The following is a 17,897-nucleotide window of genomic DNA, read 5'->3' as shown; positions in this document are numbered from 1 at the left end:
GCGTGGAGCAACGACGGAAAGAAAACGTTAATTTAACAGCACGTGGCTCACATACTCATACGTAAAAATTTGCGCCCGTTGCGGTGGCCGGGAATCGAACCCGGATCAACTGCTTGGAAGGCAACTATGCTCACCATTACACCACCACCGCACAGCCGCTGCCCGTGACGCCGCGCTGTGTCGGCTTCCCGCCCGCCGGCAGCGGCCCACGGTGATAGTAGCTGTAGGCGCTTTACGAGGTAGGAGGGTGCATCCACACGCGTTCGGGCAGCGCCTCCACGCACGCTGCGTCTTTGGGCAAGACTCGTCGCCGCGGCCGCAAGGTTACTCACACGATAGTGATGAGCGGTCGCTTTAAGGCAGTGTAGTGGGGGACTCCGCGTGTGTAGCACTTTTTTCGGTTGTATCCGGCGTCGTTGGGTGGCAATCCCACTTTCCCTGCAGACAGCTACTCTGGAATATGCTCGGGAAGCACGGTCGACCGCCCCCAACAAATGCAACTAAAAAAATGAGAACAACAACAAAAAAAGCGGCAGGTTGTTCGCCTACCACGCGGGCGGCCCGGGTTCGATTCCCGGCCGATGCATCGTTTTGCTGTTCTCGCTATAATGCTGCCGCGCCGATTGCTCGTTTGAGCTGCGTCAGCCTCAGAAATGTATAGCAGGATTCGCTGTGAGAAGAACCAAACACGCAGCACGCAAGAGACCGTACTTGGACGGACGCGTGCTATTTCTGAACTCTAGCGTCAGCCTGGCCCTACAGGCCGCTGTGTTCAGGTGCCGCAAGGGCGATGTACTGTAACCTCAGGCAGTGCTGCTTTCCGTTGGAAAAGCCGCGGCAGCAGTTTAATCTAGCAATTCGGGAAAGCACGTGTAGCAACACAACAGATTCTTGAGAAAGCGCAAACTGTCTATCTCTAATATGCGAGGCTTACCAAGTTTCCTGGGACGTTGGTTGCAGACGTGCCTCGGTAGCGCAGTGGGCAGCGCGTAAGTCTCATAATCTTAAGGTCGTGAGTTCGATCCTCACCCGGGGCATATAATTTGCTGTACATCATGGCTGAATTAACGGCGTTGCTGTTGCTAGGGAACGAACTGAATTGTCGTTTGTTATCCACAAGGAGTCCACGCCTCAGCGTCAAAATGTTTACATCCAGCTATGGCAAGGTACAGCTTTGACCTTTCTCCTCCCCTGTTATGAGTAAAATATGATGCAAACAGCAATGAATAGTCAGTTTCGAGCTGTGCGCCATGCCAGTCTGTAGGCGCAAATATGCTCGCAAACAGAGAACACCACTGAGTCCGGATTCAGCACGAAATGCCAGAGGAGAGGGAGTAAATCTGACACTTATCGAGCAAATCCGGTGTGGTCTAGTGGCTAGGATACCTGGCTTTCACCCAGGAGGCCAGGGTTCGATTCCCGGTACCGGAAGCGAAGTTTTTGCGCACACGACCCTCCATGTTTTGGCCCTCCAACCCTCGTTTGTCGCCCTCCTTCCGGAGCTTCAACCGAGCGTAATCGGGGAAAAAAGGCACGAGATGCAATTACTGTCAGCACCGGGATAAAGGGAGAAGAGGCACTGGTCCGCTGTTGGGCTGCTACCAGCGTCAGTGGCAAGTCGGTGAAGTCGCCAGTTGCGCCAGAAGCCAGCAATTACGCGTTCCAGTTATTCACATTGCCTGCAGCTGCTCCATCCCCCAACAAGTGTGAGCCCGGATAGCTCAGTCGGTAGAGCATTAGGCTTTTAACCTAAGGGTCCAGGGTTCGAGTCCCTGTCCGGGCGAAGATTTTAACGCTTCCGTAATGGCTCGTCTCGTAGCGCTGGTAGCCCTGCCGTAATCAGTGCACGGAGTTCGTTTCCTGTCAACATACTGCGCAGAACGGTTTGAGTTTTCACGATTCGAGGGAACTTTTGGCTGCGAGCAGTCGTGGCCGAGTGGTTAAGGCGTCTGACTAGAAATCTGATTCCCTCTGGGAGCGTAGGTTCGAGTCCTACCGACTGCGTCTCTTTTTTTTATTTTTTTGTTTAAGAAGAAGGAGCAGAAAATTTCGCAGTTTGCCTGTCGTTTTGGTACTTCGCTACACCTCACCTCTCACAGCCGTTTATATCGCCTGTCCTCTTGATAAGGGCGAATTCCAAGCGTCAGCTTTCGCGTCAGCCGAGCAAAGTCGGGACAAGTCGGGACATACTACAGGATGGCCTGCGTGGAGCAACGACGGAAAGAAAACGTTAATTTAACAGCACGTGGCTCACATACTCATACGTAAAAATTTGCGCCCGTTGCGGTGGCCGGGAATCGAACCCGGATCAACTGCTTGGAAGGCAACTATGCTCACCATTACACCACCACCGCACAGCCGCTGCCCGTGACGCCGCGCTGTGTCGGCTTCCCGCCCGCCGGCAGCGGCCCACGGTGATAGTAGCTGTAGGCGCTTTACGAGGTAGGAGGGTGCATCCACACGCGTTCGGGCAGCGCCTCCACGCACGCTGCGTCTTTGGGCAAGACTCGTCGCCGCGGCCGCAAGGTTACTCACACGATAGTGATGAGCGGTCGCTTTAAGGCAGTGTAGTGGGGGACTCCGCGTGTGTAGCACTTTTTTCGGTTGTATCCGGCGTCGTTGGGTGGCAATCCCACTTTCCCTGCAGACAGCTACTCTGGAATATGCTCGGGAAGCACGGTCGACCGCCCCCAACAAATGCAACTAAAAAAATGAGAACAACAACAAAAAAAGCGGCAGGTTGTTCGCCTACCACGCGGGCGGCCCGGGTTCGATTCCCGGCCGATGCATCGTTTTGCTGTTCTCGCTATAATGCTGCCGCGCCGATTGCTCGTTTGAGCTGCGTCAGCCTCAGAAATGTATAGCAGGATTCGCTGTGAGAAGAACCAAACACGCAGCACGCAAGAGACCGTACTTGGACGGACGCGTGCTATTTCTGAACTCTAGCGTCAGCCTGGCCCTACAGGCCGCTGTGTTCAGGTGCCGCAAGGGCGATGTACTGTAACCTCAGGCAGTGCTGCTTTCCGTTGGAAAAGCCGCGGCAGCAGTTTAATCTAGCAATTCGGGAAAGCACGTGTAGCAACACAACAGATTCTTGAGAAAGCGCAAACTGTCTATCTCTAATATGCGAGGCTTACCAAGTTTCCTGGGACGTTGGTTGCAGACGTGCCTCGGTAGCGCAGTGGGCAGCGCGTAAGTCTCATAATCTTAAGGTCGTGAGTTCGATCCTCACCCGGGGCATATAATTTGCTGTACATCATGGCTGAATTAACGGCGTTGCTGTTGCTAGGGAACGAACTGAATTGTCGTTTGTTATCCACAAGGAGTCCACGCCTCAGCGTCAAAATGTTTACATCCAGCTATGGCAAGGTACAGCTTTGACCTTTCTCCTCCCCTGTTATGAGTAAAATATGATGCAAACAGCAATGAATAGTCAGTTTCGAGCTGTGCGCCATGCCAGTCTGTAGGCGCAAATATGCTCGCAAACAGAGAACACCACTGAGTCCGGATTCAGCACGAAATGCCAGAGGAGAGGGAGTAAATCTGACACTTATCGAGCAAATCCGGTGTGGTCTAGTGGCTAGGATACCTGGCTTTCACCCAGGAGGCCAGGGTTCGATTCCCGGTACCGGAAGCGAAGTTTTTGCGCACACGACCCTCCATGTTTTGGCCCTCCAACCCTCGTTTGTCGCCCTCCTTCCGGAGCTTCAACCGAGCGTAATCGGGGAAAAAAGGCACGAGATGCAATTACTGTCAGCACCGGGATAAAGGGAGAAGAGGCACTGGTCCGCTGTTGGGCTGCTACCAGCGTCAGTGGCAAGTCGGTGAAGTCGCCAGTTGCGCCAGAAGCCAGCAATTACGCGTTCCAGTTATTCACATTGCCTGCAGCTGCTCCATCCCCCAACAAGTGTGAGCCCGGATAGCTCAGTCGGTAGAGCATTAGGCTTTTAACCTAAGGGTCCAGGGTTCGAGTCCCTGTCCGGGCGAAGATTTTAACGCTTCCGTAATGGCTCGTCTCGTAGCGCTGGTAGCCCTGCCGTAATCAGTGCACGGAGTTCGTTTCCTGTCAACATACTGCGCAGAACGGTTTGAGTTTTCACGATTCGAGGGAACTTTTGGCTGCGAGCAGTCGTGGCCGAGTGGTTAAGGCGTCTGACTAGAAATCTGATTCCCTCTGGGAGCGTAGGTTCGAGTCCTACCGACTGCGTCTCTTTTTTTTATTTTTTTGTTTAAGAAGAAGGAGCAGAAAATTTCGCAGTTTGCCTGTCGTTTTGGTACTTCGCTACACCTCACCTCTCACAGCCGTTTATATCGCCTGTCCTCTTGATAAGGGCGAATTCCAAGCGTCAGCTTTCGCGTCAGCCGAGCAAAGTCGGGACAAGTCGGGACATACTACAGGATGGCCTGCGTGGAGCAACGACGGAAAGAAAACGTTAATTTAACAGCACGTGGCTCACATACTCATACGTAAAAATTTGCGCCCGTTGCGGTGGCCGGGAATCGAACCCGGATCAACTGCTTGGAAGGCAACTATGCTCACCATTACACCACCACCGCACAGCCGCTGCCCGTGACGCCGCGCTGTGTCGGCTTCCCGCCCGCCGGCAGCGGCCCACGGTGATAGTAGCTGTAGGCGCTTTACGAGGTAGGAGGGTGCATCCACACGCGTTCGGGCAGCGCCTCCACGCACGCTGCGTCTTTGGGCAAGACTCGTCGCCGCGGCCGCAAGGTTACTCACACGATAGTGATGAGCGGTCGCTTTAAGGCAGTGTAGTGGGGGACTCCGCGTGTGTAGCACTTTTTTCGGTTGTATCCGGCGTCGTTGGGTGGCAATCCCACTTTCCCTGCAGACAGCTACTCTGGAATATGCTCGGGAAGCACGGTCGACCGCCCCCAACAAATGCAACTAAAAAAATGAGAACAACAACAAAAAAAGCGGCAGGTTGTTCGCCTACCACGCGGGCGGCCCGGGTTCGATTCCCGGCCGATGCATCGTTTTGCTGTTCTCGCTATAATGCTGCCGCGCCGATTGCTCGTTTGAGCTGCGTCAGCCTCAGAAATGTATAGCAGGATTCGCTGTGAGAAGAACCAAACACGCAGCACGCAAGAGACCGTACTTGGACGGACGCGTGCTATTTCTGAACTCTAGCGTCAGCCTGGCCCTACAGGCCGCTGTGTTCAGGTGCCGCAAGGGCGATGTACTGTAACCTCAGGCAGTGCTGCTTTCCGTTGGAAAAGCCGCGGCAGCAGTTTAATCTAGCAATTCGGGAAAGCACGTGTAGCAACACAACAGATTCTTGAGAAAGCGCAAACTGTCTATCTCTAATATGCGAGGCTTACCAAGTTTCCTGGGACGTTGGTTGCAGACGTGCCTCGGTAGCGCAGTGGGCAGCGCGTAAGTCTCATAATCTTAAGGTCGTGAGTTCGATCCTCACCCGGGGCATATAATTTGCTGTACATCATGGCTGAATTAACGGCGTTGCTGTTGCTAGGGAACGAACTGAATTGTCGTTTGTTATCCACAAGGAGTCCACGCCTCAGCGTCAAAATGTTTACATCCAGCTATGGCAAGGTACAGCTTTGACCTTTCTCCTCCCCTGTTATGAGTAAAATATGATGCAAACAGCAATGAATAGTCAGTTTCGAGCTGTGCGCCATGCCAGTCTGTAGGCGCAAATATGCTCGCAAACAGAGAACACCACTGAGTCCGGATTCAGCACGAAATGCCAGAGGAGAGGGAGTAAATCTGACACTTATCGAGCAAATCCGGTGTGGTCTAGTGGCTAGGATACCTGGCTTTCACCCAGGAGGCCAGGGTTCGATTCCCGGTACCGGAAGCGAAGTTTTTGCGCACACGACCCTCCATGTTTTGGCCCTCCAACCCTCGTTTGTCGCCCTCCTTCCGGAGCTTCAACCGAGCGTAATCGGGGAAAAAAGGCACGAGATGCAATTACTGTCAGCACCGGGATAAAGGGAGAAGAGGCACTGGTCCGCTGTTGGGCTGCTACCAGCGTCAGTGGCAAGTCGGTGAAGTCGCCAGTTGCGCCAGAAGCCAGCAATTACGCGTTCCAGTTATTCACATTGCCTGCAGCTGCTCCATCCCCCAACAAGTGTGAGCCCGGATAGCTCAGTCGGTAGAGCATTAGGCTTTTAACCTAAGGGTCCAGGGTTCGAGTCCCTGTCCGGGCGAAGATTTTAACGCTTCCGTAATGGCTCGTCTCGTAGCGCTGGTAGCCCTGCCGTAATCAGTGCACGGAGTTCGTTTCCTGTCAACATACTGCGCAGAACGGTTTGAGTTTTCACGATTCGAGGGAACTTTTGGCTGCGAGCAGTCGTGGCCGAGTGGTTAAGGCGTCTGACTAGAAATCTGATTCCCTCTGGGAGCGTAGGTTCGAGTCCTACCGACTGCGTCTCTTTTTTTTATTTTTTTGTTTAAGAAGAAGGAGCAGAAAATTTCGCAGTTTGCCTGTCGTTTTGGTACTTCGCTACACCTCACCTCTCACAGCCGTTTATATCGCCTGTCCTCTTGATAAGGGCGAATTCCAAGCGTCAGCTTTCGCGTCAGCCGAGCAAAGTCGGGACAAGTCGGGACATACTACAGGATGGCCTGCGTGGAGCAACGACGGAAAGAAAACGTTAATTTAACAGCACGTGGCTCACATACTCATACGTAAAAATTTGCGCCCGTTGCGGTGGCCGGGAATCGAACCCGGATCAACTGCTTGGAAGGCAACTATGCTCACCATTACACCACCACCGCACAGCCGCTGCCCGTGACGCCGCGCTGTGTCGGCTTCCCGCCCGCCGGCAGCGGCCCACGGTGATAGTAGCTGTAGGCGCTTTACGAGGTAGGAGGGTGCATCCACACGCGTTCGGGCAGCGCCTCCACGCACGCTGCGTCTTTGGGCAAGACTCGTCGCCGCGGCCGCAAGGTTACTCACACGATAGTGATGAGCGGTCGCTTTAAGGCAGTGTAGTGGGGGACTCCGCGTGTGTAGCACTTTTTTCGGTTGTATCCGGCGTCGTTGGGTGGCAATCCCACTTTCCCTGCAGACAGCTACTCTGGAATATGCTCGGGAAGCACGGTCGACCGCCCCCAACAAATGCAACTAAAAAAATGAGAACAACAACAAAAAAAGCGGCAGGTTGTTCGCCTACCACGCGGGCGGCCCGGGTTCGATTCCCGGCCGATGCATCGTTTTGCTGTTCTCGCTATAATGCTGCCGCGCCGATTGCTCGTTTGAGCTGCGTCAGCCTCAGAAATGTATAGCAGGATTCGCTGTGAGAAGAACCAAACACGCAGCACGCAAGAGACCGTACTTGGACGGACGCGTGCTATTTCTGAACTCTAGCGTCAGCCTGGCCCTACAGGCCGCTGTGTTCAGGTGCCGCAAGGGCGATGTACTGTAACCTCAGGCAGTGCTGCTTTCCGTTGGAAAAGCCGCGGCAGCAGTTTAATCTAGCAATTCGGGAAAGCACGTGTAGCAACACAACAGATTCTTGAGAAAGCGCAAACTGTCTATCTCTAATATGCGAGGCTTACCAAGTTTCCTGGGACGTTGGTTGCAGACGTGCCTCGGTAGCGCAGTGGGCAGCGCGTAAGTCTCATAACCTTAAGGTCGTGAGTTCGATCCTCACCCGGGGCATATAATTTGCTGTACATCATGGCTGAATTAACGGCGTTGCTGTTGCTAGGGAACGAACTGAATTGTCGTTTGTTATCCACAAGGAGTCCACGCCTCAGCGTCAAAATGTTTACATCCAGCTATGGCAAGGTACAGCTTTGACCTTTCTCCTCCCCTGTTATGAGTAAAATATGATGCAAACAGCAATGAATAGTCAGTTTCGAGCTGTGCGCCATGCCAGTCTGTAGGCGCAAATATGCTCGCAAACAGAGAACACCACTGAGTCCGGATTCAGCACGAAATGCCAGAGGAGAGGGAGTAAATCTGACACTTATCGAGCAAATCCGGTGTGGTCTAGTGGCTAGGATACCTGGCTTTCACCCAGGAGGCCAGGGTTCGATTCCCGGTACCGGAAGCGAAGTTTTTGCGCACACGACCCTCCATGTTTTGGCCCTCCAACCCTCGTTTGTCGCCCTCCTTCCGGAGCTTCAACCGAGCGTAATCGGGGAAAAAAGGCACGAGATGCAATTACTGTCAGCACCGGGATAAAGGGAGAAGAGGCACTGGTCCGCTGTTGGGCTGCTACCAGCGTCAGTGGCAAGTCGGTGAAGTCGCCAGTTGCGCCAGAAGCCAGCAATTACGCGTTCCAGTTATTCACATTGCCTGCAGCTGCTCCATCCCCCAACAAGTGTGAGCCCGGATAGCTCAGTCGGTAGAGCATTAGGCTTTTAACCTAAGGGTCCAGGGTTCGAGTCCCTGTCCGGGCGAAGATTTTAACGCTTCCGTAATGGCTCGTCTCGTAGCGCTGGTAGCCCTGCCGTAATCAGTGCACGGAGTTCGTTTCCTGTCAACATACTGCGCAGAACGGTTTGAGTTTTCACGATTCGAGGGAACTTTTTGGCTGCGAGCAGTCGTGGCCGAGTGGTTAAGGCGTCTGACTAGAAATCTGATTCCCTCTGGGAGCGTAGGTTCGAGTCCTACCGACTGCGTCTCTTTTTTTTATTTTTTTGTTTAAGAAGAAGGAGCAGAAAATTTCGCAGTTTGCCTGTCGTTTTGGTACTTCGCTACACCTCACCTCTCACAGCCGTTTATATCGCCTGTCCTCTTGATAAGGGCGAATTCCAAGCGTCAGCTTTCGCGTCAGCCGAGCAAAGTCGGGACAAGTCGGGACATACTACAGGATGGCCTGCGTGGAGCAACGACGGAAAGAAAACGTTAATTTAACAGCACGTGGCTCACATACTCATACGTAAAAATTTGCGCCCGTTGCGGTGGCCGGGAATCGAACCCGGATCAACTGCTTGGAAGGCAACTATGCTCACCATTACACCACCACCGCACAGCCGCTGCCCGTGACGCCGCGCTGTGTCGGCTTCCCGCCCGCCGGCAGCGGCCCACGGTGATAGTAGCTGTAGGCGCTTTACGAGGTAGGAGGGTGCATCCACACGCGTTCGGGCAGCGCCTCCACGCACGCTGCGTCTTTGGGCAAGACTCGTCGCCGCGGCCGCAAGGTTACTCACACGATAGTGATGAGCGGTCGCTTTAAGGCAGTGTAGTGGGGGACTCCGCGTGTGTAGCACTTTTTTCGGTTGTATCCGGCGTCGTTGGGTGGCAATCCCACTTTCCCTGCAGACAGCTACTCTGGAATATGCTCGGGAAGCACGGTCGACCGCCCCCAACAAATGCAACTAAAAAAATGAGAACAACAACAAAAAAAGCGGCAGGTTGTTCGCCTACCACGCGGGCGGCCCGGGTTCGATTCCCGGCCGATGCATCGTTTTGCTGTTCTCGCTATAATGCTGCCGCGCCGATTGCTCGTTTGAGCTGCGTCAGCCTCAGAAATGTATAGCAGGATTCGCTGTGAGAAGAACCAAACACGCAGCACGCAAGAGACCGTACTTGGACGGACGCGTGCTATTTCTGAACTCTAGCGTCAGCCTGGCCCTACAGGCCGCTGTGTTCAGGTGCCGCAAGGGCGATGTACTGTAACCTCAGGCAGTGCTGCTTTCCGTTGGAAAAGCCGCGGCAGCAGTTTAATCTAGCAATTCGGGAAAGCACGTGTAGCAACACAACAGATTCTTGAGAAAGCGCAAACTGTCTATCTCTAATATGCGAGGCTTACCAAGTTTCCTGGGACGTTGGTTGCAGACGTGCCTCGGTAGCGCAGTGGGCAGCGCGTAAGTCTCATAATCTTAAGGTCGTGAGTTCGATCCTCACCCGGGGCATATAATTTGCTGTACATCATGGCTGAATTAACGGCGTTGCTGTTGCTAGGGAACGAACTGAATTGTCGTTTGTTATCCACAAGGAGTCCACGCCTCAGCGTCAAAATGTTTACATCCAGCTATGGCAAGGTACAGCTTTGACCTTTCTCCTCCCCTGTTATGAGTAAAATATGATGCAAACAGCAATGAATAGTCAGTTTCGAGCTGTGCGCCATGCCAGTCTGTAGGCGCAAATATGCTCGCAAACAGAGAACACCACTGAGTCCGGATTCAGCACGAAATGCCAGAGGAGAGGGAGTAAATCTGACACTTATCGAGCAAATCCGGTGTGGTCTAGTGGCTAGGATACCTGGCTTTCACCCAGGAGGCCAGGGTTCGATTCCCGGTACCGGAAGCGAAGTTTTTGCGCACACGACCCTCCATGTTTTGGCCCTCCAACCCTCGTTTGTCGCCCTCCTTCCGGAGCTTCAACCGAGCGTAATCGGGGAAAAAAGGCACGAGATGCAATTACTGTCAGCACCGGGATAAAGGGAGAAGAGGCACTGGTCCGCTGTTGGGCTGCTACCAGCGTCAGTGGCAAGTCGGTGAAGTCGCCAGTTGCGCCAGAAGCCAGCAATTACGCGTTCCAGTTATTCACATTGCCTGCAGCTGCTCCATCCCCCAACAAGTGTGAGCCCGGATAGCTCAGTCGGTAGAGCATTAGGCTTTTAACCTAAGGGTCCAGGGTTCGAGTCCCTGTCCGGGCGAAGATTTTAACGCTTCCGTAATGGCTCGTCTCGTAGCGCTGGTAGCCCTGCCGTAATCAGTGCACGGAGTTCGTTTCCTGTCAACATACTGCGCAGAACGGTTTGAGTTTTCACGATTCGAGGGAACTTTTGGCTGCGAGCAGTCGTGGCCGAGTGGTTAAGGCGTCTGACTAGAAATCTGATTCCCTCTGGGAGCGTAGGTTCGAGTCCTACCGACTGCGTCTCTTTTTTTTATTTTTTTGTTTAAGAAGAAGGAGCAGAAAATTTCGCAGTTTGCCTGTCGTTTTGGTACTTCGCTACACCTCACCTCTCACAGCCGTTTATATCGCCTGTCCTCTTGATAAGGGCGAATTCCAAGCGTCAGCTTTCGCGTCAGCCGAGCAAAGTCGGGACAAGTCGGGACATACTACAGGATGGCCTGCGTGGAGCAACGACGGAAAGAAAACGTTAATTTAACAGCACGTGGCTCACATACTCATACGTAAAAATTTGCGCCCGTTGCGGTGGCCGGGAATCGAACCCGGATCAACTGCTTGGAAGGCAACTATGCTCACCATTACACCACCACCGCACAGCCGCTGCCCGTGACGCCGCGCTGTGTCGGCTTCCCGCCCGCCGGCAGCGGCCCACGGTGATAGTAGCTGTAGGCGCTTTACGAGGTAGGAGGGTGCATCCACACGCGTTCGGGCAGCGCCTCCACGCACGCTGCGTCTTTGGGCAAGACTCGTCGCCGCGGCCGCAAGGTTACTCACACGATAGTGATGAGCGGTCGCTTTAAGGCAGTGTAGTGGGGGACTCCGCGTGTGTAGCACTTTTTTCGGTTGTATCCGGCGTCGTTGGGTGGCAATCCCACTTTCCCTGCAGACAGCTACTCTGGAATATGCTCGGGAAGCACGGTCGACCGCCCCCAACAAATGCAACTAAAAAAATGAGAACAACAACAAAAAAAGCGGCAGGTTGTTCGCCTACCACGCGGGCGGCCCGGGTTCGATTCCCGGCCGATGCATCGTTTTGCTGTTCTCGCTATAATGCTGCCGCGCCGATTGCTCGTTTGAGCTGCGTCAGCCTCAGAAATGTATAGCAGGATTCGCTGTGAGAAGAACCAAACACGCAGCACGCAAGAGACCGTACTTGGACGGACGCGTGCTATTTCTGAACTCTAGCGTCAGCCTGGCCCTACAGGCCGCTGTGTTCAGGTGCCGCAAGGGCGATGTACTGTAACCTCAGGCAGTGCTGCTTTCCGTTGGAAAAGCCGCGGCAGCAGTTTAATCTAGCAATTCGGGAAAGCACGTGTAGCAACACAACAGATTCTTGAGAAAGCGCAAACTGTCTATCTCTAATATGCGAGGCTTACCAAGTTTCCTGGGACGTTGGTTGCAGACGTGCCTCGGTAGCGCAGTGGGCAGCGCGTAAGTCTCATAATCTTAAGGTCGTGAGTTCGATCCTCACCCGGGGCATATAATTTGCTGTACATCATGGCTGAATTAACGGCGTTGCTGTTGCTAGGGAACGAACTGAATTGTCGTTTGTTATCCACAAGGAGTCCACGCCTCAGCGTCAAAATGTTTACATCCAGCTATGACAAGGTACAGCTTTGACCTTTCTCCTCCCCTGTTATGAGTAAAATATGATGCAAAAAGCAATGAATAGTCAGTTTCGAGCTGTGCGCCATGCCAGTCTGTAGGCGCAAATATGCTCGCAAACAGAGAACACCACTGAGTCCGGATTCAGCACGAAATGCCAGAGGAGAGGGAGTAAATCTGACACTTATCGAGCAAATCCGGTGTGGTCTAGTGGCTAGGATACCTGGCTTTCACCCAGGAGGCCAGGGTTCGATTCCCGGTACCGGAAGCGAAGTTTTTGCGCACACGACCCTCCATGTTTTGGCCCTCCAACCCTCGTTTGTCGCCCTCCTTCCGGAGCTTCAACCGAGCGTAATCGGGGAAAAAAGGCACGAGATGCAATTACTGTCAGCACCGGGATAAAGGGAGAAGAGGCACTGGTCCGCTGTTGGGCTGCTACCAGCGTCAGTGGCAAGTCGGTGAAGTCGCCAGTTGCGCCAGAAGCCAGCAATTACGCGTTCCAGTTATTCACATTGCCTGCAGCTGCTCCATCCCCCAACAAGTGTGAGCCCGGATAGCTCAGTCGGTAGAGCATTAGGCTTTTAACCTAAGGGTCCAGGGTTCGAGTCCCTGTCCGGGCGAAGATTTTAACGCTTCCGTAATGGCTCGTCTCGTAGCGCTGGTAGCCCTGCCGTAATCAGTGCACGGAGTTCGTTTCCTGTCAACATACTGCGCAGAACGGTTTGAGTTTTCACGATTCGAGGGAACTTTTGGCTGCGAGCAGTCGTGGCCGAGTGGTTAAGGCGTCTGACTAGAAATCTGATTCCCTCTGGGAGCGTAGGTTCGAGTCCTACCGACTGCGTCTCTTTTTTTTATTTTTTTGTTTAAGAAGAAGGAGCAGAAAATTTCGCAGTTTGCCTGTCGTTTTGGTACTTCGCTACACCTCACCTCTCACAGCCGTTTATATCGCCTGTCCTCTTGATAAGGGCGAATTCCAAGCGTCAGCTTTCGCGTCAGCCGAGCAAAGTCGGGACAAGTCGGGACATACTACAGGATGGCCTGCGTGGAGCAACGACGGAAAGAAAACGTTAATTTAACAGCACGTGGCTCACATACTCATACGTAAAAATTTGCGCCCGTTGCGGTGGCCGGGAATCGAACCCGGATCAACTGCTTGGAAGGCAACTATGCTCACCATTACACCACCACCGCACAGCCGCTGCCCGTGACGCCGCGCTGTGTCGGCTTCCCGCCCGCCGGCAGCGGCCCACGGTGATAGTAGCTGTAGGCGCTTTACGAGGTAGGAGGGTGCATCCACACGCGTTCGGGCAGCGCCTCCACGCACGCTGCGTCTTTGGGCAAGACTCGTCGCCGCGGCCGCAAGGTTACTCACACGATAGTGATGAGCGGTCGCTTTAAGGCAGTGTAGTGGGGGACTCCGCGTGTGTAGCACTTTTTTCGGTTGTATCCGGCGTCGTTGGGTGGCAATCCCACTTTCCCTGCAGACAGCTACTCTGGAATATGCTCGGGAAGCACGGTCGACCGCCCCCAACAAATGCAACTAAAAAAATGAGAACAACAACAAAAAAAGCGGCAGGTTGTTCGCCTACCACGCGGGCGGCCCGGGTTCGATTCCCGGCCGATGCATCGTTTTGCTGTTCTCGCTATAATGCTGCCGCGCCGATTGCTCGTTTGAGCTGCGTCAGCCTCAGAAATGTATAGCAGGATTCGCTGTGAGAAGAACCAAACACGCAGCACGCAAGAGACCGTACTTGGACGGACGCGTGCTATTTCTGAACTCTAGCGTCAGCCTGGCCCTACAGGCCGCTGTGTTCAGGTGCCGCAAGGGCGATGTACTGTAACCTCAGGCAGTGCTGCTTTCCGTTGGAAAAGCCGCGGCAGCAGTTTAATCTAGCAATTCGGGAAAGCACGTGTAGCAACACAACAGATTCTTGAGAAAGCGCAAACTGTCTATCTCTAATATGCGAGGCTTACCAAGTTTCCTGGGACGTTGGTTGCAGACGTGCCTCGGTAGCGCAGTGGGCAGCGCGTAAGTCTCATAACCTTAAGGTCGTGAGTTCGATCCTCACCCGGGGCATATAATTTGCTGTACATCATGGCTGAATTAACGGCGTTGCTGTTGCTAGGGAACGAACTGAATTGTCGTTTGTTATCCACAAGGAGTCCACGCCTCAGCGTCAAAATGTTTACATCCAGCTATGGCAAGGTACAGCTTTGACCTTTCTCCTCCCCTGTTATGAGTAAAATATGATGCAAACAGCAATGAATAGTCAGTTTCGAGCTGTGCGCCATGCCAGTCTGTAGGCGCAAATATGCTCGCAAACAGAGAACACCACTGAGTCCGGATTCAGCACGAAATGCCAGAGGAGAGGGAGTAAATCTGACACTTATCGAGCAAATCCGGTGTGGTCTAGTGGCTAGGATACCTGGCTTTCACCCAGGAGGCCAGGGTTCGATTCCCGGTACCGGAAGCGAAGTTTTTGCGCACACGACCCTCCATGTTTTGGCCCTCCAACCCTCGTTTGTCGCCCTCCTTCCGGAGCTTCAACCGAGCGTAATCGGGGAAAAAAGGCACGAGATGCAATTACTGTCAGCACCGGGATAAAGGGAGAAGAGGCACTGGTCCGCTGTTGGGCTGCTACCAGCGTCAGTGGCAAGTCGGTGAAGTCGCCAGTTGCGCCAGAAGCCAGCAATTACGCGTTCCAGTTATTCACATTGCCTGCAGCTGCTCCATCCCCCAACAAGTGTGAGCCCGGATAGCTCAGTCGGTAGAGCATTAGGCTTTTAACCTAAGGGTCCAGGGTTCGAGTCCCTGTCCGGGCGAAGATTTTAACGCTTCCGTAATGGCTCGTCTCGTAGCGCTGGTAGCCCTGCCGTAATCAGTGCACGGAGTTCGTTTCCTGTCAACATACTGCGCAGAACGGTTTGAGTTTTCATGATTCGAGGGAACTTTTGGCTGCGAGCAGTCGTGGCCGAGTGGTTAAGGCGTCTGACTAGAAATCTGATTCCCTCTGGGAGCGTAGGTTCGAGTCCTACCGACTGCGTCTCTTTTTTTTATTTTTTTGTTTAAGAAGAAGGAGCAGAAAATTTCGCAGTTTGCCTGTCGTTTTGGTACTTCGCTACACCTCACCTCTCACAGCCGTTTATATCGCCTGTCCTCTTGATAAGGGCGAATTCCAAGCGTCAGCTTTCGCGTCAGCCGAGCAAAGTCGGGACAAGTCGGGACATACTACAGGATGGCCTGCGTGGAGCAACGACGGAAAGAAAACGTTAATTTAACAGCACGTGGCTCACATACTCATACGTAAAAATTTGCGCCCGTTGCGGTGGCCGGGAATCGAACCCGGATCAACTGCTTGGAAGGCAACTATGCTCACCATTACACCACCACCGCACAGCCGCTGCCCGTGACGCCGCGCTGTGTCGGCTTCCCGCCCGCCGGCAGCGGCCCACGGTGATAGTAGCTGTAGGCGCTTTACGAGGTAGGAGGGTGCATCCACACGCGTTCGGGCAGCGCCTCCACGCACGCTGCGTCTTTGGGCAAGACTCGTCGCCGCGGCCGCAAGGTTACTCACACGATAGTGATGAGCGGTCGCTTTAAGGCAGTGTAGTGGGGGACTCCGCGTGTGTAGCACTTTTTTCGGTTGTATCCGGCGTCGTTGGGTGGCAATCCCACTTTCCCTGCAGACAGCTACTCTGGAATATGCTCGGGAAGCACGGTCGACCGCCCCCAACAAATGCAACTAAAAAAATGAGAACAACAACAAAAAAAGCGGCAGGTTGTTCGCCTACCACGCGGGCGGCCCGGGTTCGATTCCCGGCCGATGCATCGTTTTGCTGTTCTCGCTATAATGCTGCCGCGCCGATTGCTCGTTTGAGCTGCGTCAGCCTCAGAAATGTATAGCAGGATTCGCTGTGAGAAGAACCAAACACGCAGCACGCAAGAGACCGTACTTGGACGGACGCGTGCTATTTCTGAACTCTAGCGTCAGCCTGGCCCTACAGGCCGCTGTGTTCAGGTGCCGCAAGGGCGATGTACTGTAACCTCAGGCAGTGCTGCTTTCCGTTGGAAAAGCCGCGGCAGCAGTTTAATCTAGCAATTCGGGAAAGCACGTGTAGCAACACAACAGATTCTTGAGAAAGCGCAAACTGTCTATCTCTAATATGCGAGGCTTACCAAGTTTCCTGGGACGTTGGTTGCAGACGTGCCTCGGTAGCGCAGTGGGCAGCGCGTAAGTCTCATAATCTTAAGGTCGTGAGTTCGATCCTCACCCGGGGCATATAATTTGCTGTACATCATGGCTGAATTAACGGCGTTGCTGTTGCTAGGGAACGAACTGAATTGTCGTTTGTTATCCACAAGGAGTCCACGCCTCAGCGTCAAAATGTTTACATCCAGCTATGGCAAGGTACAGCTTTGACCTTTCTCCTCCCCTGTTATGAGTAAAATATGATGCAAACAGCAATGAATAGTCAGTTTCGAGCTGTGCGCCATGCCAGTCTGTAGGCGCAAATATGCTCGCAAACAGAGAACACCACTGAGTCCGGATTCAGCACGAAATGCCAGAGGAGAGGGAGTAAATCTGACACTTATCGAGCAAATCCGGTGTGGTCTAGTGGCTAGGATACCTGGCTTTCACCCAGGAGGCCAGGGTTCGATTCCCGGTACCGGAAGCGAAGTTTTTGCGCACACGACCCTCCATGTTTTGGCCCTCCAACCCTCGTTTGTCGCCCTCCTTCCGGAGCTTCAACCGAGCGTAATCGGGGAAAAAAGGCACGAGATGCAATTACTGTCAGCACCGGGATAAAGGGAGAAGAGGCACTGGTCCGCTGTTGGGCTGCTACCAGCGTCAGTGGCAAGTCGGTGAAGTCGCCAGTTGCGCCAGAAGCCAGCAATTACGCGTTCCAGTTATTCACATTGCCTGCAGCTGCTCCATCCCCCAACAAGTGTGAGCCCGGATAGCTCAGTCGGTAGAGCATTAGGCTTTTAACCTAAGGGTCCAGGGTTCGAGTCCCTGTCCGGGCGAAGATTTTAACGCTTCCGTAATGGCTCGTCTCGTAGCGCTGGTAGCCCTGCCGTAATCAGTGCACGGAGTTCGTTTCCTGTCAACATACTGCGCAGAACGGTTTGAGTTTTCACGATTCGAGGGAACTTTTGGCTGCGAGCAGTCGTGGCCGAGTGGTTAAGGCGTCTGACTAGAAATCTGATTCCCTCTGGGAGCGTAGGTTCGAGTCCTACCGACTGCGTCTCTTTTTTTTATTTTTTTGTTTAAGAAGAAGGAGCAGAAAATTTCGCAGTTTGCCTGTCGTTTTGGTACTTCGCTACACCTCACCTCTCACAGCCGTTTATATCGCCTGTCCTCTTGATAAGGGCGAATTCCAAGCGTCAGCTTTCGCGTCAGCCGAGCAAAGTCGGGACAAGTCGGGACATACTACAGGATGGCCTGCGTGGAGCAACGACGGAAAGAAAACGTTAATTTAACAGCACGTGGCTCACATACTCATACGTAAAAATTTGCGCCCGTTGCGGTGGCCGGGAATCGAACCCGGATCAACTGCTTGGAAGGCAACTATGCTCACCATTACACCACCACCGCACAGCCGCTGCCCGTGACGCCGCGCTGTGTCGGCTTCCCGCCCGCCGGCAGCGGCCCACGGTGATAGTAGCTGTAGGCGCTTTACGAGGTAGGAGGGTGCATCCACACGCGTTCGGGCAGC

General features: G+C 53.6%; 41 non-coding genes across 41 annotated transcripts; 32 read left to right on the top strand and 9 right to left on the bottom strand.

Annotated features, from left to right (window-relative positions):
* Positions 1 to 79: 79 nt before the first annotated feature.
* Trnag-ucc (transfer RNA glycine (anticodon UCC)) lies at positions 80 to 151 on the bottom strand. Its single transcript has one exon. It is a non-coding gene; the product is annotated as a tRNA-Gly (tRNA).
* An 813-nt stretch (positions 152 to 964) lies between these two features.
* Trnam-cau (transfer RNA methionine (anticodon CAU)) lies at positions 965 to 1,037 on the top strand. Its single transcript has one exon. It is a non-coding gene; the product is annotated as a tRNA-Met (tRNA).
* A 322-nt stretch (positions 1,038 to 1,359) lies between these two features.
* Positions 1,360 to 1,431, top strand: Trnae-uuc (transfer RNA glutamic acid (anticodon UUC)). The gene has a single exon. It is a non-coding gene; the product is annotated as a tRNA-Glu (tRNA).
* A 279-nt stretch (positions 1,432 to 1,710) lies between these two features.
* Trnak-uuu (transfer RNA lysine (anticodon UUU)) lies at positions 1,711 to 1,783 on the top strand. Its single transcript has one exon. It is a non-coding gene; the product is annotated as a tRNA-Lys (tRNA).
* Positions 1,784 to 1,922: 139 nt separating this feature from the next.
* Trnas-aga (transfer RNA serine (anticodon AGA)) lies at positions 1,923 to 2,004 on the top strand. The gene has a single exon. It is a non-coding gene; the product is annotated as a tRNA-Ser (tRNA).
* Positions 2,005 to 2,282: 278 nt separating this feature from the next.
* On the bottom strand, positions 2,283 to 2,354 carry Trnag-ucc (transfer RNA glycine (anticodon UCC)). The gene has a single exon. It is a non-coding gene; the product is annotated as a tRNA-Gly (tRNA).
* An 813-nt stretch (positions 2,355 to 3,167) lies between these two features.
* Positions 3,168 to 3,240, top strand: Trnam-cau (transfer RNA methionine (anticodon CAU)). Its single transcript has one exon. It is a non-coding gene; the product is annotated as a tRNA-Met (tRNA).
* A 322-nt stretch (positions 3,241 to 3,562) lies between these two features.
* Trnae-uuc (transfer RNA glutamic acid (anticodon UUC)) lies at positions 3,563 to 3,634 on the top strand. Its single transcript has one exon. It is a non-coding gene; the product is annotated as a tRNA-Glu (tRNA).
* A 279-nt stretch (positions 3,635 to 3,913) lies between these two features.
* Trnak-uuu (transfer RNA lysine (anticodon UUU)) lies at positions 3,914 to 3,986 on the top strand. Its single transcript has one exon. It is a non-coding gene; the product is annotated as a tRNA-Lys (tRNA).
* Positions 3,987 to 4,125: 139 nt separating this feature from the next.
* Positions 4,126 to 4,207, top strand: Trnas-aga (transfer RNA serine (anticodon AGA)). Its single transcript has one exon. It is a non-coding gene; the product is annotated as a tRNA-Ser (tRNA).
* Positions 4,208 to 4,485: 278 nt separating this feature from the next.
* On the bottom strand, positions 4,486 to 4,557 carry Trnag-ucc (transfer RNA glycine (anticodon UCC)). The gene has a single exon. It is a non-coding gene; the product is annotated as a tRNA-Gly (tRNA).
* An 813-nt stretch (positions 4,558 to 5,370) lies between these two features.
* Trnam-cau (transfer RNA methionine (anticodon CAU)) lies at positions 5,371 to 5,443 on the top strand. The gene has a single exon. It is a non-coding gene; the product is annotated as a tRNA-Met (tRNA).
* A 322-nt stretch (positions 5,444 to 5,765) lies between these two features.
* Positions 5,766 to 5,837, top strand: Trnae-uuc (transfer RNA glutamic acid (anticodon UUC)). The gene has a single exon. It is a non-coding gene; the product is annotated as a tRNA-Glu (tRNA).
* Positions 5,838 to 6,116: 279 nt separating this feature from the next.
* On the top strand, positions 6,117 to 6,189 carry Trnak-uuu (transfer RNA lysine (anticodon UUU)). Its single transcript has one exon. It is a non-coding gene; the product is annotated as a tRNA-Lys (tRNA).
* A 139-nt stretch (positions 6,190 to 6,328) lies between these two features.
* Positions 6,329 to 6,410, top strand: Trnas-aga (transfer RNA serine (anticodon AGA)). Its single transcript has one exon. It is a non-coding gene; the product is annotated as a tRNA-Ser (tRNA).
* A 278-nt stretch (positions 6,411 to 6,688) lies between these two features.
* Trnag-ucc (transfer RNA glycine (anticodon UCC)) lies at positions 6,689 to 6,760 on the bottom strand. Its single transcript has one exon. It is a non-coding gene; the product is annotated as a tRNA-Gly (tRNA).
* An 813-nt stretch (positions 6,761 to 7,573) lies between these two features.
* On the top strand, positions 7,574 to 7,646 carry Trnam-cau (transfer RNA methionine (anticodon CAU)). Its single transcript has one exon. It is a non-coding gene; the product is annotated as a tRNA-Met (tRNA).
* Positions 7,647 to 7,968: 322 nt separating this feature from the next.
* On the top strand, positions 7,969 to 8,040 carry Trnae-uuc (transfer RNA glutamic acid (anticodon UUC)). The gene has a single exon. It is a non-coding gene; the product is annotated as a tRNA-Glu (tRNA).
* Positions 8,041 to 8,319: 279 nt separating this feature from the next.
* Trnak-uuu (transfer RNA lysine (anticodon UUU)) lies at positions 8,320 to 8,392 on the top strand. Its single transcript has one exon. It is a non-coding gene; the product is annotated as a tRNA-Lys (tRNA).
* Positions 8,393 to 8,532: 140 nt separating this feature from the next.
* On the top strand, positions 8,533 to 8,614 carry Trnas-aga (transfer RNA serine (anticodon AGA)). Its single transcript has one exon. It is a non-coding gene; the product is annotated as a tRNA-Ser (tRNA).
* Positions 8,615 to 8,892: 278 nt separating this feature from the next.
* Trnag-ucc (transfer RNA glycine (anticodon UCC)) lies at positions 8,893 to 8,964 on the bottom strand. The gene has a single exon. It is a non-coding gene; the product is annotated as a tRNA-Gly (tRNA).
* Positions 8,965 to 9,777: 813 nt separating this feature from the next.
* On the top strand, positions 9,778 to 9,850 carry Trnam-cau (transfer RNA methionine (anticodon CAU)). The gene has a single exon. It is a non-coding gene; the product is annotated as a tRNA-Met (tRNA).
* A 322-nt stretch (positions 9,851 to 10,172) lies between these two features.
* Trnae-uuc (transfer RNA glutamic acid (anticodon UUC)) lies at positions 10,173 to 10,244 on the top strand. Its single transcript has one exon. It is a non-coding gene; the product is annotated as a tRNA-Glu (tRNA).
* A 279-nt stretch (positions 10,245 to 10,523) lies between these two features.
* Positions 10,524 to 10,596, top strand: Trnak-uuu (transfer RNA lysine (anticodon UUU)). The gene has a single exon. It is a non-coding gene; the product is annotated as a tRNA-Lys (tRNA).
* A 139-nt stretch (positions 10,597 to 10,735) lies between these two features.
* Trnas-aga (transfer RNA serine (anticodon AGA)) lies at positions 10,736 to 10,817 on the top strand. The gene has a single exon. It is a non-coding gene; the product is annotated as a tRNA-Ser (tRNA).
* A 278-nt stretch (positions 10,818 to 11,095) lies between these two features.
* Positions 11,096 to 11,167, bottom strand: Trnag-ucc (transfer RNA glycine (anticodon UCC)). The gene has a single exon. It is a non-coding gene; the product is annotated as a tRNA-Gly (tRNA).
* An 813-nt stretch (positions 11,168 to 11,980) lies between these two features.
* Trnam-cau (transfer RNA methionine (anticodon CAU)) lies at positions 11,981 to 12,053 on the top strand. Its single transcript has one exon. It is a non-coding gene; the product is annotated as a tRNA-Met (tRNA).
* Positions 12,054 to 12,375: 322 nt separating this feature from the next.
* Positions 12,376 to 12,447, top strand: Trnae-uuc (transfer RNA glutamic acid (anticodon UUC)). The gene has a single exon. It is a non-coding gene; the product is annotated as a tRNA-Glu (tRNA).
* Positions 12,448 to 12,726: 279 nt separating this feature from the next.
* Trnak-uuu (transfer RNA lysine (anticodon UUU)) lies at positions 12,727 to 12,799 on the top strand. Its single transcript has one exon. It is a non-coding gene; the product is annotated as a tRNA-Lys (tRNA).
* A 139-nt stretch (positions 12,800 to 12,938) lies between these two features.
* Trnas-aga (transfer RNA serine (anticodon AGA)) lies at positions 12,939 to 13,020 on the top strand. The gene has a single exon. It is a non-coding gene; the product is annotated as a tRNA-Ser (tRNA).
* Positions 13,021 to 13,298: 278 nt separating this feature from the next.
* Trnag-ucc (transfer RNA glycine (anticodon UCC)) lies at positions 13,299 to 13,370 on the bottom strand. The gene has a single exon. It is a non-coding gene; the product is annotated as a tRNA-Gly (tRNA).
* An 813-nt stretch (positions 13,371 to 14,183) lies between these two features.
* Positions 14,184 to 14,256, top strand: Trnam-cau (transfer RNA methionine (anticodon CAU)). Its single transcript has one exon. It is a non-coding gene; the product is annotated as a tRNA-Met (tRNA).
* A 322-nt stretch (positions 14,257 to 14,578) lies between these two features.
* Positions 14,579 to 14,650, top strand: Trnae-uuc (transfer RNA glutamic acid (anticodon UUC)). Its single transcript has one exon. It is a non-coding gene; the product is annotated as a tRNA-Glu (tRNA).
* A 279-nt stretch (positions 14,651 to 14,929) lies between these two features.
* On the top strand, positions 14,930 to 15,002 carry Trnak-uuu (transfer RNA lysine (anticodon UUU)). Its single transcript has one exon. It is a non-coding gene; the product is annotated as a tRNA-Lys (tRNA).
* A 139-nt stretch (positions 15,003 to 15,141) lies between these two features.
* Trnas-aga (transfer RNA serine (anticodon AGA)) lies at positions 15,142 to 15,223 on the top strand. The gene has a single exon. It is a non-coding gene; the product is annotated as a tRNA-Ser (tRNA).
* Positions 15,224 to 15,501: 278 nt separating this feature from the next.
* Positions 15,502 to 15,573, bottom strand: Trnag-ucc (transfer RNA glycine (anticodon UCC)). The gene has a single exon. It is a non-coding gene; the product is annotated as a tRNA-Gly (tRNA).
* Positions 15,574 to 16,386: 813 nt separating this feature from the next.
* Positions 16,387 to 16,459, top strand: Trnam-cau (transfer RNA methionine (anticodon CAU)). The gene has a single exon. It is a non-coding gene; the product is annotated as a tRNA-Met (tRNA).
* Positions 16,460 to 16,781: 322 nt separating this feature from the next.
* Trnae-uuc (transfer RNA glutamic acid (anticodon UUC)) lies at positions 16,782 to 16,853 on the top strand. Its single transcript has one exon. It is a non-coding gene; the product is annotated as a tRNA-Glu (tRNA).
* Positions 16,854 to 17,132: 279 nt separating this feature from the next.
* On the top strand, positions 17,133 to 17,205 carry Trnak-uuu (transfer RNA lysine (anticodon UUU)). Its single transcript has one exon. It is a non-coding gene; the product is annotated as a tRNA-Lys (tRNA).
* Positions 17,206 to 17,344: 139 nt separating this feature from the next.
* Trnas-aga (transfer RNA serine (anticodon AGA)) lies at positions 17,345 to 17,426 on the top strand. Its single transcript has one exon. It is a non-coding gene; the product is annotated as a tRNA-Ser (tRNA).
* A 278-nt stretch (positions 17,427 to 17,704) lies between these two features.
* Trnag-ucc (transfer RNA glycine (anticodon UCC)) lies at positions 17,705 to 17,776 on the bottom strand. Its single transcript has one exon. It is a non-coding gene; the product is annotated as a tRNA-Gly (tRNA).
* Positions 17,777 to 17,897: the final 121 nt, after the last annotated feature.

The sequence above is a fragment of the Schistocerca serialis genome, chromosome 4, assembly GCF_023864345.2.
Source record: "Schistocerca serialis cubense isolate TAMUIC-IGC-003099 chromosome 4, iqSchSeri2.2, whole genome shotgun sequence".
Classification (NCBI taxonomy): Eukaryota; Metazoa; Arthropoda; class Insecta; order Orthoptera; family Acrididae; genus Schistocerca; species Schistocerca serialis.
The sequence above is the reverse complement of the archived record's forward strand: the minus strand, read 5'-3'. Positions and strand labels throughout refer to the sequence as shown.